General features: G+C 37.4%; 1 protein-coding gene across 1 annotated transcript in view; it reads left to right on the forward strand.

Moving 5' to 3' along the window:
• The window catches only part of ADAMTS20 (ADAM metallopeptidase with thrombospondin type 1 motif 20), a 208,422-nt gene that overhangs the window by 185,168 nt on the left and 6,654 nt on the right, over positions 1 to 16,600 (forward strand). The gene's annotated exons all lie outside the window — the stretch shown is intronic.

Here is a 16,600-nt window from a genome sequence, read left to right on the forward strand (position 1 = left end):
ATTCAAACTTCTGACATGAAATTTATTTCAAAGGTTATAGATAAACTTTGGAGGAAAAGCATCTTTGCCAGTACCAGGTTTGTTTGAAGGGTGTAATAATAAGAATTTTAAATTGTTTAGATCCTGTTTCTCCTTCCATGATGCTTTATCACTGACAATCTTTCGACTTAGTCCATAGAAATGAATGGACATAAGTTACAAGGTAAAGGAATGGATCACAAACATGTGACTTTCATACACTGCTGCTAACAACAGTTATATTAGCTGTTTGGACCTGTAACATTCTCAGAATAACTTTCTATTACTGTGAAATAATACATTTCCATGTATTTATTCTTGTTTTTGTCCTTTCTTTTGCAGAGTTCTCTTTGCACACCCTTTTATGTCATTTTTGAGCTTTCCAGTACAAAGTGTGCTTCCTAGAAGAAATTTGCTGTCTCATTTTTTTAACATAGGATTTTATAAAGTCTGTGTGAATAACATTTTTTATGATAAGATACAGAGACATAAGCTAGGTGAATATACCATTATTAGGTAGATTTATAGATTAATGATAAATCCTGCCCAGGAGATAGTAATTATAATAATGATTTCATTTTGAAGAGAACTAGCTAAGGGTTTGCCATAGCCCTCTCTTCTAAGAATTTCTCATTCACAGTTTTCATCCTATGACATAGAAAGTATGCTTATGCTAAAAAGAGAGGGCATTTTCTGTATTAGAGAAGGACACTTAAAGGAGTTCAAAAGACACTAGAACTACAGGCTGAAATGAATATGAAAAAAGTTAACTGGAATAAATATATAAATCTTAGGTCCATAAATGCAAGTAGAACCTGGCAATGTCATATAAAAAGACCAGGTGTTTTATTCAACCACCATGAGTTCAATATAACTAGTGTAGATCAAGTAGTAATTTTTTTTCTTTTTCTTTTTTTTCATATTGAGTTATTTTTATTGGCTGGCATAATACAAGGATTATTTTCCTCTTCACGGAACAAAATGTGATACCACATTTCTTTACAATTAAATTAAGGCTAAAGAACAACAAAGACATTATGGTTCATATGATGCATTGGAAACATATTGTCTGTGCTCCACTTGAGCAGAGGGTAGAATGCCTTTAATTTGTTGCTTTATGAAATGCCAGGTTTTTAGGGCAAATCCTATTAAGGGGTTTTAGTTCCTGCCTGATATTTTGCTTCTCTGCCAGCTGCCACTGCATTGGAGATACCTCAGGATTGTTCAGCCCATGGTTGGACTTGATTTAGAAATTAAAACTACCAAATTGGGGAAATGTGCCTATTCATTCTTTCTCATCTATTTATCCATCCAATATCTATCATATCTATAATAAGCTTATTATAATCATCTGCTTACTTGTCATTTCCCTCCACTAGTCTGTAAGCATCTGGTGAAACTGGTTCCTAGGTATATCTTCAATGCCTGATGTATTTACTGACTAAACAGTAAATATTTATTCAGTATTTGAACTCTCAATGAGATTTTACTCTAGGAGAGAAGATAAAACATGTAAATTTAAAAAAAGAATATGTTGGATTGGGTGTGTGTGGGGGTGGCCAGAAGAGATTTATTGGAATTTTGAAGATAAAGATCCTAAATAGTACACTCATTAATGTTTTGGGGGGGAATGAACTATCTACTGACCATCTGTTTCTCCACCTACCTATCTAGTTACTTAGGTAGCACTTTAGTTCTTTATTCATAAGCCATAAACAAACCAAGCAAATCAATTGTTTTTTGTTTGTTTGTTTGTTTTGTTACATCACTCTGTTACTGGTCAAATCAGTCATACAATCAACTGGGTCATTCCGTCACTGGATAACTTGAATTATATATATATATATATATATATATATATATATATATTTATTTATTTATTTATTTATTTATTTATTTATTTATACAGCAGGTTCTTATTAGTCATCAATTTTATACACATCAGTGTATACATGTCAATACCAATCGCCCAATTCATCACATCACCACCCCCACCACCCCACCGCTTTCCCCCCTTGGTGTCCATACGTTTGTTCTCTACACCTGTGTCTCAATTTCTGCCCTGAAAACTGGTTCATCTGTACCATTTTTCTAGGTTCCACATATATGCGTTAATATACGATATTTTTCTCTTTCTGACTTACTTCACTCTGTATGGCAGTCTCTAGATCTATCCACGTCTCAACAAATGACCCAATTTCGTTCCTTTTTATGACTGAGTAATATTCCATTGTATATATGTACCACATCTTCTTTATCCATTTGTCTGTTGATGGGCATTTAGGTTGCTTCCATGTCCTGGCTATTATAAATAGTCCTGAATTGAACATTGGGGTGCGTGTATCTTTTTGAATTATGGTTTACTCTGGGTATATGCCCAGTAGTGGGATTGCTGGATCATATGGTAATTCTATTTTTAGTTTTTTAAGGAACCTCCATACTGTTCTCCATAGTGGCTGTATCAATTTACATTCCCACTAACAGTGCAAGAGGGTTCCCTTTCCTCCACACCCTCTCCAGCATTTGTTGTTTGTAGATTTTCTTATGATGCTCATTCTAATTGGTGTGAGGTGATACCTCATTGTAGATTTGATTTGCATTTCTCTAATAATTAGTGATGGTGAGCAGCTTTTCATGTGTTTCTTGGCCATCTGTATGTCTTCTTTGGAGAAATGTCTATTTAGTTCTGCCCATTTTTGGATTGGGTTGTTTGTTTGTTTTTAATATTGAGCTTCATGAGCTGTTTATATATTTTGGAGATTAATCCTTTGTCCGTGGATTAGTTTGCAAACACTTTCTCCCATTCTGAGGGTTGTCTTTTCATCTTGTTTATGGTTTCTTTTGCTGTGCAAAAGCTTTGAAGTTTCACTAGGTCCCATTTATTTATTTTTGTTTTTATATCCATTGCTCTAGGAGGTGGATCAAAAAAGATCTTGCTGTGATTTATGTCAAAGAGTGTTCTTCCTATGTTTTCCTCTAAGAGTTTTAGAGTGTCCAGTCTTACATTTAGGTCTCTAATCCATTTTGAGTTTATTTTTGTGTACGGTGTTAGGGAGTCTTTGGTTTCTTCAGTGATCTCTTGGTTATTTAGTAACGTATTGTTTAGCCTCCATGTGTTTGTGTTTTTTACTTTTTTTCCCTGTAATTCATTTCTAATCTCATAATGTTGTGGTCAGAAAAGATGCTTGATATGATTTCAATTTTCTTAAATTTACTGAGGCTTGATTTGTAACCCAAGATGTGATCTATCCTGGAGAATGTTCATGCACACTTGAAAAGAAAGTGTAATCTGCTGTTTTTGGATGGAGTGTCCTATAAATATCAATTAAATCTATCTGGTCTATTGTGTCATTTAAAGCTTCTGTTTCCTTATTTATTTTCATTTTGGTTGATCTGTCGATTGATGTAAGTGAGGTTTAAAGTCCCCCACTATTATTTTGTTACTGTTGATTTCCTCTTTTATAGCTGTTAGCAGTTGTCTTATGTATTGAGGTGCTCCTATGTTGGGTGCATATATATGTATAATTGTTATATCTTCTTCTTGGATTGATCCTCTGATCATTATGTAATGTCCTTCCTTGTCTCTTGTAACATTCTGTATTTTAAAGTCTGTTTTTTCTGATATGAGTATTGCTACTCCACCTTTCTTTTGATTTTCATTTGCATGGTATATCTTCCTCCATCCTCTCACTTTCAGTCTGAATGTGTCCCTAGGTCTGAAGTGAGTCTCTTGTAGACAGCATATATATGGGTCTTGTTTTTGTATCCCTTCAGCAAACTTGTGTCTTTTGGTTCGATCATTTAATCCATTCACATTTAGGGTAATTATCGATATGTATGTTCCTATTACCATTTTCTTAATTGTTTTGGGATTCTTTTCGTAGGTCCTTTTCTTCTCTTGTGTTTCCCACTTAGAGAAGTTCCTTTAGCATTTGTTGTAGAGCTGGTTTGGTGGTGCTGAATTCTCTTAGCTTTTGCTTGCCTGTAAAGCTTTTGATTTCTCCATCGAATCTGAATGAGATCCTTGCTGGGTAGAGTAATCTTGGTTTTAGGTTCTTCCCTTTCATCACTTTAAGTATATCATGCCACTCCCTTCTGGCTTGTTGAGTTTGTGCTGAGAAATCAGCTGTTATCCTTATAGGAGTTCCCTTGTATGTTATTTTTCATTTTTCCCTTGCTACTTCTTTTTTTTTTTTTTTTTTGTGGTACGCAGGCCTCTCACTGTTGTGGCCTCTCCCGTTGCGGAGCACAGGCTCTGGACGCGCAGGCTAAGCGGCCATGGCTCACGGGCCCAGCCGCTCCATGGCATGTGGGATCTTCCCAGACTGGGGCATGAACACGTATCCCCTGCATCGGCAAGCGGACTCTCAACCACTGCACCACCAGGGAAGCCCTCCCTTGCTATTTTTAATAATTTTTCTTTGTCTTTAATTTTTGCCAGTTTGATTACTATGTGTCTCGGTGTGATCCTCCTTGGGTTTGTCCTGTATGGGACTCTCTGCACTTCTTGGACTTGGGTGGCTATTGCCTTTCCCATGTTAGGGAAGTTTTTGACTATAACGTCTTCAAATATTTTCTCGGGTCCTTTTTCTCTCTCTTCTCCTTCTGGGATCCCTATAATGCGAATGTTGTTGCGTTTAATGTTGTCCCAGGGGTCTCTTAGGCTGTCTTCATTTCTTTTCATTCTTTTTTCTTTATTCTGTTTCACAGCAGTGAATTCCACCATTCTGTCTTCCAGGTCACTTATCGGCTCTTCTGCCTCAGTTTTTCTGCTATTGATTCCTTCTAGTGTAGTTTTCATTTCAGTTATTGTATTGTTCATTTCTGTTTGTTTGTGCTTTAATTCTTCTACTTCTCAATCTTTGCCTCCATTCTTTTTCCAAGGTCCTGGATCATCTTCACTATCATTATTCTGAATTCTTTTTCTGGATGGTTGCCTATGTCCACTTCACTTAGTTGTTTTTCTGGGGTTTTATCTTATTCCTTCATCTGGTACATAGCCCTCTGCCTTTTCATCTTGTCTATCTTTCTGTGAATGTGGTTTTTGTTACACAGGCTGCAGGATTGTAGTTCTTCTTTCTCCTGCTCTTTGCCCTCTGGTGGATGGGCTATCTAAGAGGTTTATGCAAGTTTCCTGATGGGAGGGATTGGTGGTGGGTAGAGCTGACTGTTACTCTGGTGGGTGCAGCTCAGTAAAAGTTTAATCCACTTGACTGCTGATGGGTGGGGCCAGCCCCTACCTGGGCTATTTGATGGGGCTAATGGCAGGCTCTGGGAGGGCTCACACCAAGGAGTACTTCCCAGAACTTCCACTGCCAGTGTCCTTGTCCCCACGGTGAGCCACCGCTACCCCTTGCTTCCTCAGGAGACCCTCCAACACTAGCAGATAGGTCTGGTTCAGTCTCCCCTGGGGTCACTGCTCCTTCCCCTGGGTCCTGATGCACACACCGCTTTGTGTGTGCCCTCCAAGGGTGGAGACTCTGTTTCCCCCAGTCCTGTCAAAGTCCTGCAATCAAATCCCAGTAGGCTTCAAAGTCTGATTCTCTAGGAATTCCTCCTCCCATTGCCGGACCCCCAGGTTGGGAAGCCTGATGTGGGGCTCAGAACTTTCACTCCAGTGGGTGAAATTCTGTGGTATAAGTGTTCTCCAGTCTGTGGAGTCACCCATCCTGCAGTTACGGGACTTAATTTTACTGTGATTGCACTCCTCATACCATCTCACTGTGGCTTCTCCTTTGTCCTTGGATGTGGGGTATCTTTTTTGGTGAGTTTCAGTGTCCTCCTGTCGATGATTGTCCAGCAGCTATTTGTGATCCTGGTGTTCTCGCAAGAGGCAGTGAGAGCACGTCCTTCTACATCATCTTGGTTCCCACGTCCTCAAGAAGTAATTTCTAAATGACCCAGTATAATCATAAGGTACCAAAACACAATATCGAGACTAAAAGTTTTATTTGTACTTGACACTGGAATATTATACTTATTTAAAAATTTCTGTCTGGGAAAGATAAATTTTTAATCTATCTAGGAGTAGAAGGTGACAATCAGGAAAAAAAGGAAGATTTAAAGTTCATTATGTTAGGAAAATGAAGAAGGTAGCCAGGAAAATGGTGGGAGGTTATGATAACTACTATTAAATATGTAAGGAGCTCCATGAAAGAGGAGTGACTTCAGTATGTGTTACTCAAGGAGACATTAATAGGGCAGAAGATTCCAGCTCAAGATAAAGAAGACTTTTGACAAGGAGAATTGCCCAATAAAGAGACCACCCCCTGCAAAAAAAAATCCGTGGCCTCAATAAATCACTAATTTTTGCCAATATTTTTGTAAATTGATCTTGTATTCTGCAACCTTGCTGAATTCATTTATTAGTTGTAAGAGTTTTTTATTGGATTCCCCGGGATATTCTATATACATAGTAATGCCACGCACAAATAATTTTACTTCTTCCTTTGCAATCTGGCTGCCTTTTATTTCTTTACCTTGCCTCATTACACTAGCTAAAACTTCCAGGATAGTGTTGAGTAGAAGTGACAAGAGTGGACATCCTTGTCCTATTCTTGATTTCAGAGGGAAAGCATTTAGTCCTTCATCATTGAGTGTGTTAGCTATGAGTTTTGTAGATGCCTTTGATTAGATTGAGGAAGTGCCCTTCTTTTCCTAATTGAAGTGGTGTTATCATGACTGTTGGATTTTGTCAAATGCTCCTTCTGCATCTGTTGTGATGATCCTGTGGTTCTTGTCCATTACTGTTGTGATATGGTGTATCACACAGCTTGATTTTTTTTTTTTTTTTTTTGCAGTACGCGGGCCTCTCACCATTGTGGCCTCTCGTGTTGTGAAGCACAGGCTCTGGATGCGCAGGCTCAGCGGCCATGGCTCATGGGCCCCGCCGCTCCGCGGCATGTGGGATCCTCCTGGACCGGGGCACGAACCCGCGTCCCTTGCATCGGCAGGTGGACTCTCAACCACTGCACCACCAAGGAAGCCCACTGATTGATTTTTGTATGTTGAAACAATCTTGCATTCCTGGGGAAATCCCACTTGGTCATGAGGTCTAATCCTTTTTATATGTTGCTAGATTTTCCTCTGTATTCAGAAGAGATACTAGCCTATCATTTTCTTTTTTTGTGATGTCTTTTTCTGGTTTTGGTATCAGGGAAGTACTGGCTCCATAGAATAAATTGGGAAGTGATCCCTCCTCTTCTACTTTTTTGGAAGAGTTTGTGAAAAATTAATATTTGGTAGGATTCACCAGCAGAGCCATCTGAGCTCAGGCTTTTCTTTGTGAAAGTTGTTTTATTTACTAGTTCAGTCTCTTTACTTACTGTAGATCTTTTCAGATTTTCTGGTTCTTCTTGAGTCTGTTTTGGTAAGCTTATGTTTTTTGTTTTTGCTTTTAGGAATTTGTCTATTTCACCAAAGTTATCTGGTTGGCATGCAATTGTATGTAATATTCCATATAATCCTTTATATTCCTGTGAGATTCACAATCACGTCCCCACTTTGATTCCTGATTTTAGAGCTTTGAGTCTCCTCTCTCTTTTCTTGGTTTGTCAATTTTGTTCTTTTCAAAAATCCAACTTTTGATTTTATTGATTTTCTCTGTTATTTTTCTCTTCTTTGTTTCATCAATTTCCACTCTATTTATTATCATTTCTTTCCTTCTGCTTGCTTTAGATTTATTTTGCTCTCCTTTTTTTCAGTGCTTTAGATGGAAGGTTAGGTCATTGGTATGAGATCTTTTTTCTCTTTTAATATAGGCATTTGCAGCTGTAAGTTTTCCTTTAAGCACTTCTTTTGCAGCATCCCTGAAGTTTTGGTATGTTGTGAATTCATTTTCATTCATCTTAAAGTATTTTCTATTATCACGTGTGGTGTCTCATTTGACTCACTGGTTATTTAGGAGTGTGGTGTTTAAGTCCCATGTTTTGTGAATTTCCCACATTTCCTTCTGTTATTGATTTCTACTTTCATTCCATTGTGGTTGGAAAACACACTTTGTATTTTTCAATCTTTTAAAATTTATTGAGGCTTGTTTTATACATAGCATATGGCTATCCTGGAAAGTGTTCAATATGTGCTTGGAAAGAATGTGTGTTCTGTTGTTGTTGGGTGAAGTGTTCTGTAGATGTCTGTCAGACCTTGTTGGTTGAAAGTATTGTTCAACTCTTCCATTTCCTTGTTGATCTTCTGCCTAGTTATTCTATCTACTGAAACTTTGCAGCTATTATTGCTGAGTTGTCTGCTTCTCACTTCAATCCTTTTGTTTCATTTATTTTGTATTAGATTTATTTACCTTGTGATTTTGTTGTACATGACTATATGCTGTAATTGTCATAATATCCTGATATAGTGACCCTTATATCATTATAAAATGTTCTTCTTTATCTGTAGTACCATTTTGTTTTGTTTTGTTTTAAAGTCTAATTGATATTAGAATGGCTACTCAGGCTGCTTATAGTACATGGTATATATGTTTTCATCCCATTTGCTTTTAACCTATATATTTTTGGATCCTAGAAGTGTCTCCTACAGGGAATACTTTGTTGAATCTCTGCCTTTGGATTGGATTGCTTAATGTTGTAACTGATATGTCTGGATTTATCTTTGCCATTTTACTTTTTGTTTTTATAGGTCTTGTATTGTTTTTGTCTCTTCTTTACTGCTTTTTTTATTCAGTGAACATTTTCTAGTGTAACATTTTAATTTCTTTAATAATTTTCTCACTGTATTTTAAATTGCTTTCTTAATGGTTGCTCTAGGGCTTACAATGTACATCTTAACTCTACTCCAGAATCTTCTCCAGAATTATACTACCTAACTGCAGTGACATATAGAAACATTACTCCTATATATACTCTTTTTCCTCTTCCCTTTTTTTGTTGTTATATTTGTTATCCATATACCTACCTGTGTAACAAACCACAATACATTTTTATAGTGTTACTTTATATAATTTTATATCTTTTAGAGCTAAGAAATGAGAGAACTTATATTTCATTGAGTTTTTTACATGAGCCTTTTTATTTAGCATTTCTGGTTCTCTTCATTTCTTCCTGTGGTTCTGAGTTATCAGCTGCTGTCATTTAATTACTGCAAAATAGCTTTGCTTCCATCTGCTTTATTTGTGGCATTATTATCAATATACTACATTTCTATATTATACTGGTCAGTAGTATAATTACATACATATTGGTTTATACAATTGCTTTTTAAACAAGAGAATAAAGAAAAAGAAATATGCAATTATAGTGCCTTTTATAATTACTACAATTACCTCTATCAGTACGCTTCTGTTGTTTTGTATTGTCTGATGTCACTTAACTTCAGCCTGAAAAACTTCCTTTAGTATGTCTAATAATAACTAGTATGTCTGCTAATAACAAATCCTCTCAGTTTTGTCTATCTGGGAATGTCTTTATTTTGCATTCATTCTTGAGAGATTGATTTTCTAGAAAATTATTTTACAGTTTTTATTTTTCAGCACTTTAAATATGCCATCCTACTGTCCTCTGGCTTCTAGAACTCAGCTATTTATCATACTGGGATTCCCACATATGTGGTCATTTTTCTGTTGATGCTTTCAGTTTTTTGTTTTTTTTTTTTTGACTTTCAGCATCTTTACTGTGACATATCTGGATGTAGATCTCTTTGTGTCTACTTAACTTGGAGTCTATTGATCTTCTTAGATGTGTAAGTTAATGCATTTCATGAAATTTAGACAGTTTTCAGCCATTATTTCTTCAAATATATTTTCTGCTCTATTTGGTACTTCCATCATGCATATGTTGGTGCACTTAATGGCGTCCCTTTATTTCTCTGAGGCTCTATTCATTTTTTCTTCATTCTTTTTTCTAGTTTTCAGATTGTCTCATCACTATTGATATCTTTTCAAGTTTGCTGATTATTCTGCCAGCTCAAATCTACTGATCGATCTGCTCTAGTGAATTTATTATTTTGGTTATTGTACTTTTAAACTCCTGAAGTTTTCCTTTGGCTCTTTTTATAAATATAATTTTTATTTCTTTATTGACAGTCTCTATTTGATGAGACATTATTATCATACCTTCCTTTACTTTTTTAAACACAGTTTTCTGTAGTTCTTTGGGCATATTTATAATAGGTACTTTGAAGTCTTTATCTGCTTAGCCTGACATCTGAAACCTCTCAAAGGCAGTTTCTGTTGCCTTTTCCCCTGTATATGAGTCATCCTTTCCAGTTTCTTTGCATGTTTCACAATTTTTTGTTGAAAACCAGGCATTTTAGATAAGATATTTTAGCAACTGTGGATACTAAGTTTCCCCTTCCCTCTAGGATTTGTTGTTTGCTTGCTAATGTATTTGTTTAGCTCTTTGGCTGGGCTATTTCAGGGACATCTATTTCCCCTGTGGTGTGCAGCCTTTAATGTCACTCCTCAGAGGACTCAGCCTTGGACATGTACACTGTCACCCCAATCCTCCTGGAACAACAGTGTTTTTAGTTGGCCTGTCTTTGGTGAAGTTTCTAGATGGCCTGCCTCTACTGATATCACACTCAGTTCTTAGCTTCCACTAATTAGTATATGATCACTCTGTTCTTTTGATAACATCCTGGAGGCATAAATTACTACATGGTCTGATCCAATTAAACTCAGGCCCCTTGGCCAGGGTAGTCTTTGAGGTCAGTCTTTGAAGTCAGGTCAGACTTCAAGAGGAGCCCTTCTTGGCTGTCTCTTTCCCTGGTTTTCTCTGATAAACTGAGATTTGACCTACCATTTGGCTTCTTGCTCTCATCCAGTTACCCCCATCCTCCTCTTAACTGCACACCACTAAAATCTTATTTTCAATATGCCCTTTAGGCTTAAATTCCCCCATGATCAGTCCCAAATAAGCTCAGTCTCCTTAGGAAAAGCTATGGAATTTTCTGTTCTTACAGATTGATTTTCCCCCAAGGAAGGACCTTTGCACCAATTCTGTGGATTCAGTGGGTAGAACCCACTTTGCAGAGTAACATCCCCCATCTATAAGCAGAATGCTGGGTAATGGCAACATCCCCTGGTCTTCTTGGCTTGCCTTGCTCAGCATGGAACTTCTGCCCTACCAGTGATTTTGAGTGGGACTGACTCAGGCCTTGTGGTCTTGGGCTGCCATGCCTGGGGCAGATCTTCTGATCTATGAGTAGGGACTGAGTGGTGGAAGGGAGCTTCAGACTCTCCGCCATTCTTGCCTCTAAGACAGCTTCAACAACACAGAGCTGGGTGAGATGAGGAGTGCTGGTGTCCCCCAACCCCCGCCGCCCCCCACACACCCTAGGAGAAAGCTTAGCCCTAGCAGAGAGCTGGGGGAAATACAGTCCTGTGTTCATAGCTGCACCCACGAAGAGTAGAACTGTCATCTTGCTGAGGTGGGGAAGAGAGGACAGGTCATGGTTCAGATGTCACAGATGCTTACTGTTCTTACCTAGATTTCATAGATTTTCCCGAATAAATGTTTCTCCATTTTTTTGTATAGCCTTAGGACATTTTCAAGAAACTTGAAATCGTTTTGTATTTTATATTTTTTTATATTTGAAATTAAAGATTTTATTTTGAGGTAACTGTTGACTGACAAGTAATTCTAAGAAATAATACAGAGATCCCATGTACCCAGTTTCCCCAAATGGTAACATCTTGCATGATTATAGTATAATATCACAACTAGGCTATTGACATTTCTACATCAATATACAGAACATTTTTATCACCACAAGAACTTTATTTTTTTTTTAATTTAATTTAATTTAATTTTTGGCTGCATTGGGTGTTCATTGCTGTGTGCGGGCTTTCTCTAGTTGCAGCAAGTGAGGGCTACTTTTCATTTCGTTGCACAGGGTTCTCATTGTGGTGGCTTCTCTTGTTGCGGAGCACAGGCTCTAGGCACGCAGGCTTCAGTAATTGTGGCATGCAGGCTCAGTAGTTGTGGCTCTCAGGCTCTAGAGTGCAGGCTCAGTAGTTGTGGCGCATGGGCTTAGTTGCTCCACGGCATGTGCGATCTTCCCAGACCAGGGATCGAATCCGTATCCCCTGCACTGGCAGGTGGATTCTTAACCATTGTGCCATCAGGGAAGCCCCACAAGAACTTTTTTTTTTTTTTTTGCGGTATGCGGGCCTCTCACTGTTGTGGCCTCTCCCGTTGTGGAGCACAGGCTCCGGACGCGCAGGCTCAGCGGCCATGGCTCACGGGCCCAGTCGCTCCGCGGCATGTGGGATCTTCCCGGACCGGGGCACGAACCCGTGTTCCCTGCATCGGCAGGCGGACTCCCAACCACTGCGCCACCAGGGAAGCCCCCCACAAGAACTTTTATAATGACAACTACTTCCCTCCTACCACCAGCCTCACTTTATCCCCTAGCAACCACTAATCTAGCCTTCATTTCCATAATTTTTGTCTTTTCAAAGATGTTATATAGGTGGAATCATACTAGTACATATGTCTAGAACTTCTAGCATTATTTTGAAGAGTGGTGATAGTGGACATGCTTTAACTCCTTCTGATCTTAGGGGGAAAGCATTCAGTCTTTCACCATTAACTGTAATGTTAGCTATAGATTTTTGGTAAGTGTTCTTTATCAAGTTGAGGAAGTTCCCCTCTATTCCTATTTTTCTCTATTGTTTCACTGAAGAAAGAGTCCACAGGTCTCCTCAAAAGCCATTCCAAATGTGCTCCCTCTATTGGCTATATTTTGTAAGGTACATAGCTTTGCAGAGGAATCTCAGGTTCTCATTCAATATTTGAGCCTGGTTAGCTCTATTCATGTCCATTCTTCTCCTTCCCTGCTTCACTCATGTTGGCCTACCAGATGATTGGTCTCCCTGCAAAATGGTGACTCTCTGACCTACATCTTTTATTTAGTTCTCTTCCCAGGACTATGCTTTTCCTGATGAACTCCCCCTTCTGAAGTCTTACACTATGTCTCTTTGAACAGTTGTTCTAAGGTCAAGGATGTGTATTCTAAAACTTTTAGCACTTTAAACAATCTTTTCTTTCACATATGGATATTTAAAATAACTTTTCCATTTTGACCCTTTTAAATGGAGATTATTCAGTCTCCAATGACCAACCCATGTCAAGACTGGTCAAATTTGTCCAACAACCCATATTCCTTCTAACCAATGCCTTCTGGTCATATACTTGATATGATTAGAAAGAAGTAAATGCCACCTAGAGATGTGAAGAGTGTGCTACAAGGTACTATTACCTCGGAAAGGTCATGACATTCTGGGAATCTGGTCCTTTTCATTACATGTTGAATTGAATAAATCTGGTCAATGAGACATCAACAAAATTCACAGGAGACTGATATACAAATAAGTAATATAACTGTCAAGTTGAATCAAAACTCCTTTTATCTCATTAGTAAACTTTCCTTATAGAAAATATCTTAACAGAAAACTAATTATTATAAACAGTATATTTCTCAATGAGCATGAAATCAGAATAAGAGATCTTAGCACAATCAAGTTTTTAAATGATAAAACAGATATTTTCAGTAATTTCTAACTCCATTACTCCAATTTTTATGTAACCCTATTTTTCCCTACAATATCTTGAGAAAAGTACATAGTTATAAACTGGGTAACCCCAATTTACAGTTGGAGAAACAGACACTCTGTGTCAACAACCTGTACAAGATCCTTGAGGAAGTCAGAGGTAGCCCCAGTGTAGTAATAAAATGCTCCTCTCTGCTAATCAAGGTGAGATGGCTTTTCCACTTAGTTTGCATTTCTGGAATGCAAAGCTCTATTTCCAGAATTAGATGTTATTGGGCATAGGTATGTGCTGTCAAAAAAAGGTATGCCCATTTTTTTCAGTCTGTATTCAAGTGCCTGAAGTTACTGTTACCAAAAATACAAACTGTCCAGTATTCTTGAAGCTATTCTGTCAAATATATAAACCAGATTCTGTGTTAAGTTATATAAGATTTGCATGAATACTCTCCAGATGTTTGATGTCACAGAAAGAACTTATTCTGTTGTTTGGGATTCCTCAAAACCATATTCTCTTTGTTTGCATATGACAGGGCACCCCGGGACATGAATGCTAAAAAGAAAATGGACACATATGGCACTCTCTAGGGAAAATAAACTTTGCCACATTGTAATATAAGATGAAGTTAAGGAGTGTGATATGACTTTAGAATATATATATATATATATACATATACCTCAAAAGTGAAGTAAAATGTTCGGTACTTTTCACAGAGCCATTAAAAAAACAAAACAAAACGCAATGTGTATCTCTTTAGCTGTTTTGTAATTAATGTTGATTACATGAGAGCAAGAGAAATAACCAATGCCAGAGGATCATGGCCAGCAACCATTCTGAGTATTCAGAGCCAGTTTTTACATATTTTGAACGTGTATTCTTTATTATCAGACTGTAGAGTTTGATATATATGCATAAGATCTACCCTTTTATTTATATTGTTTAGATCATCTCTCTCCTTATTTTTGCCTGCTTGATCTATTTTGTTATTAAAAGTGGTATATTAAAATTTCCTATTATTAGGATGTTTCTACCTATGTCTCCTTTCATCTCCTGTAGTTTTGTTTCATAAAAGTTGATGTGTTTGGGCTTCCCTGGTGGCGCAGTGGTTGAGAGTCCACCTGCCGAAGCAGGGGACGCCGGTTCGTGCCCCGGTCTGGGAAGATCCCACTTGCCGCGGAGCGGCTGGGCCCGTGAGCCATGGCCGCTGAGCCTGCGTGTCCGGAGCCTGTGCTTTGCAACGGGAGAGGCCACAACAGTGAGAGGCCCGCATACCGCGATAAAAAAGAAAAAAAGTTGCTGTGTTATTTGATGCATAATACTCACATATTATGTCTTCATTGTGGATTATGGTTTTTAGCACTTCTTTGTCATGTTTTCCTGATTTCATACTTGAATTCTATTCTACCTTATCAGGATTTGCTACCCCTGTTCTCTACATTTTCCTGGTATACTTTTGCACATGCTTTTAGTTTTGGCCTTTATGAGTCACTTTAAGTGTGTCTATTACATATAGTATGTACTTGGGTTTTGTTTGCAAGTCAATTGGAAATTTTTTTCTTTAAATAGGTGTTATATTCATTCACATCTTAAGTTGAAAAAAAAACACAATAAAATTGCCTTTATTAGTATACAGTTTTAACATACAAACAGATTCATGTTACTTTACCATAATCTGAATATAGAATAGCTTCCTCACACTTCCTCCATGGAGTCAGTTCCTCCCTCCCACCTAACTCCTGGTACACACTGATCTTTTTTCTGTTGCTTTAGTTTTGCATTTTCTGGGATGACATAGATATGTGTTATAAATGGAATCACACAGTATGTAACCTTTTGAGATTGACTTCCTTCACTCAACATAATGCCTTTGAGGTCCATCTGTGTTTTTGCATGTGTCAATAATTTTTTCTTCCTTATTTCTGAGCATTATTCCATCAAATGGATGTCATACAGCTGTCCTACAGTTTGTTCATTTGTTGGAAGAAAATGAGTTGTTTATAGTTTTTGGAGATTATGAATAGAGCTGAGATGCACATTTGCATACAGGTTTTTGTGTGAATGTACATTTTCATTTCTCTGGGATAAATGCCTATGAGTGAGATTGTAGGGTCACATGATATGTGTATGTTTAACTTTATAGGAAACTGCTAAACTGTTTGATACAGTGGCTGTACCGTTTTTTATTCCCACCAGCAAAGATTAAATTTCTAGTTGATTAGCTTCCTTGTCAGCACTTAGTATTGTCAAGTTTTTTGTTTGTTTTCCCATCTTCTGTGGTAGCTCAACGTAGTTTTAATTTACATTCCACTAATGGATAATAATGTTAAGTATCTTTCATATGCTTATTTTCCATCTGTATATACTCTTTGGTGAAGTGTATGCCCAAGTCTTTTGCTCATTTTAAAAATTAGGTTGTTTGTTTCCTTATTGTCCCTTACTGTTTAGTTTTGAGGGTTTTTTACATAGTCTGGTTACAAGTCTTTTGTTGTATATAACATTTCCAAGTTTTTTTCTCCTGGTCTGGACCTTATCTTTTCTTTCTCTTAATTGTCTTACACAGAGTGGAAGTTTTAAATTTTAATGAAGTCAAATTTATCATTTTTTTCCTTTGTGGGTCGTACATTTTGTGTCATATTTAAGAGCCTTTGACTTACTCCAGGTTACAAAGATTTTCTTCTATGTGTTCTTAAAATTTTTTTTATAGTTCTATGCTTTACATCTAGACCTATGACTGATTTTGAACTAATTTTTTATGAAGTTGGAAGGGTTTTGCCTATAGACATCCAGTTGTCTTAACACCATTTGTTGAAAAGACAGTGCTTTCTCCAGTAAATTGCCTTTCCGCCTTTGTCAAAAATAAATTGGAGGGGACTTTTCTGGTGGTCCAGTGTTTAAGAATCTACACTTCCAATGCAGGGTCATGGCTTCGATTCCTGGTCGGGGAACTAAGATCCCATATGCCATGTGGTGAGGCCAAAAAAAAAAAAAAAAAAAAAAAAAAAAATATATATATATATATATATATATATATATAGCACATATTTATGTGGGTCTATTTCTGACTCTGTCTTCTGTTC

The sequence above is a fragment of the Phocoena sinus genome, chromosome 10 (assembly GCF_008692025.1).
Source record: "Phocoena sinus isolate mPhoSin1 chromosome 10, mPhoSin1.pri, whole genome shotgun sequence".
Lineage (NCBI taxonomy): Eukaryota > Metazoa > Chordata > Mammalia > Artiodactyla > Phocoenidae > Phocoena > Phocoena sinus.